This window comes from Dipodomys spectabilis, unplaced genomic scaffold (genome assembly GCF_019054845.1).
Source record: "Dipodomys spectabilis isolate Male_0828 unplaced genomic scaffold, ASM1905484v1 ptg000314l, whole genome shotgun sequence".
Classification (NCBI taxonomy): domain Eukaryota; kingdom Metazoa; phylum Chordata; class Mammalia; order Rodentia; family Heteromyidae; genus Dipodomys; species Dipodomys spectabilis.
In genome coordinates, this window is record NW_024870991.1 from 157,405 (window position 1) to 159,923 (window position 2,519).

Here is a 2,519-nt window from a genome sequence, read left to right on the forward strand (position 1 = left end):
TCTTTGGTGGCTTTTGGTGTTGAGTTCTAATTTTATTACCTTGTGGTCAGAGAGAATGCAAGGTATAACTTCAATGTTTCTGAATTTAGACAAGTTTGCTTTGTGGCCTAAAATGTGGTCTATTTTAGAAAACGTTCCATGTGCTGCTGAGAAAAACGTGTATTCTGATGCTGCTGGGTGAAATGTTCGGTAGATGTCTGTTAAGTCTAGTTGATCTATGAAGTTGTTTAGATCTACGGTTTCTCTGTTGAGTTTTTGCCGAGTTGATCTATCTAGTGGGGAGAGTGGTGTGTTAAAATCCCCAAAAATTAATGTCTTTGGATCTATATGGGATTTGAGGGAAAGTAGTGTTACTTGGATAAATTTGGGTGATCCATTGTTTGGAGAATTGATATTTAGAATTGTAATATCCTCCTGAAGGAGAAATCCTTTAATTAGTATGTAGCGACCTTCTTTATCTCTTCTCACGAATTTTAATTTGAAGTCTATTTGATCTGATATTAGGATTGCAACTTCCGCCTGTTTATGGGGTCCGTTTGCTTGGTAGATTTTGTTCCAGCCTTTAACATTGGAAATGGGTTTGTTTTTACGGGCAAGATGTGACTCCTGCAGGCAGCAGATAGAAGGGTCTTGTTTTTTAATCCAACTAGACAGTCTATGTCGCTTAATTGGAGAATTCAGTCTGTTAATGTTAAGAGATAGGACTGAGAGGTATTTGGGAGTTCCTGCCATGTTATCCACCTTCTTGGGGGCTGCGAAAACTGGGTTCTTCCTATGGTTCTTGGATTCTCAGTTTGGGTGCAGTTTCTTGGCCTTTGTTGCGGTCTTGTTGGTTTTCTATGTGTAGGACATCTTTAAGAATCTTTTGTAGGGCTGGTTTGGTGGAGATGTATTGTTTCAATTTTTCTTTGCTATGGAAGGTTTTTATTTGGCCCTCAGTTATGAAGGAGAGTTTAGCTGGGTACAGTATTCTTGGTTGATAGTTGTTTGTTTTTAGGGCATGGCATACATCATTCAAGGCTCTTCTTGCTTTGATTGTCTCTGCTGAGAAATCTGAGGTGATTCTAATTGGTTTCCCTTTATAGGTGATTACCCTTTTCTCCTTAACAGCTTTAAGGATCTTTTCCTTGGTCTGACTTGATCCTGTGTGGATTATAATGTGACAGTGGGATGTCCTATTCTGGTCTGGTCTGTTTGGGGTTCTAAAAGCTTCTTGTATCTGAATAGGCCTATATTTTTGTATGTTTGGGAAGTTCTCTGCTAGGATCCTGCTAAACAAATTTCCTAGACCATTAACTTCTGTTTCTAGGTGCTCCTCTACACCCATTATCCTTAGATTAGGCCTTTTGATGGTGTCTTCCAGGTGTTGGATAGATCTATCATATTTCTTGGACATGTCTTGGATGGTTGTATGTTCTTTCTCTATAATATGTAGGCTGTCTTCAATCCCTGAGATTCGATCATCTGCATGGTCCCTTTCTTCTTTTTTTCTCTCTCTCTACTTTCATTCTATCCAACCTATTTCCTGCTTTGAGATTAGGACTTATTTACCTCTCCCTGTGCCTTCCCACATCAATCTATTCCTATTTTTTAGCAACATCTCTCCCTAACCCTAATAATTTCTGGTTTTCCAAATTCTTCTTTGTGGTTCGTTGTCAATTAACATAGAGTTGTTTGATGTTGAATAGATGTATCTGTTGAACTAGATTGAATCTGTAGTCCATTGACTGTGTCAGTTCAGACTTTGTTTGATGCTTGCCTTAAGATAGTGTTCTAGCACAAAACTGGTGCTATTTTCATCTCAAATGGGCAGAGTAAGCTGGAAAAACACAAGAAAAATGGCAAATCCGGGTATCTCAATTCCCAATCTTGAAAATCAGCGGACAGAACAGATAATGAAAAATCCAGAGGAGAGTTCCCAAATAGCTCTAAAAACACTGCTGGCAAACATGATAAATGAAAAGATTGAAAGCATACAAAGGACTCTCTGTATGAGTGTGATAGGGAGAGAGAGGAGGCAATCCAAAAGTTTATGCAGGAATATCTTAAGCATGAGAAAGCTACTCAAAAACTGATACAGGATTTGCTTGAGCAGCTTGAGAACACTCAAAGAGAAAGGTAGGAATGAAGTGAGCAGGCTGAGAACACTCAAAAAGAACTATAGGAATCCCATGAACAAGAGAAAGCTAATCAAAGAGTAATACAGGAATTGAGAGAGCAGAAAGAGAATACTAAAAGATCACTAAAGGCATTCATGGAATCCATTAACAAAGAGCTGAAGGAAGAAAGGGAGACCACAAAGGGAATGCTGAATGGAACCCAACAGAAGGAATGGGAGTCCAAGGAATCCATAACCAATCAACTAAGTGATTTGAGAATAAGCAGAGAACACCAAATTAAGGAAGTAAAGAACTTCATACGAGATCTAAAACAAAGCTTCAACAAAGAATTTGAAGCCATCAAAGCTGACCAATTAGAAGGAAAATATATAAAAAACAAAGTAGAAAGTGTTGACAGTA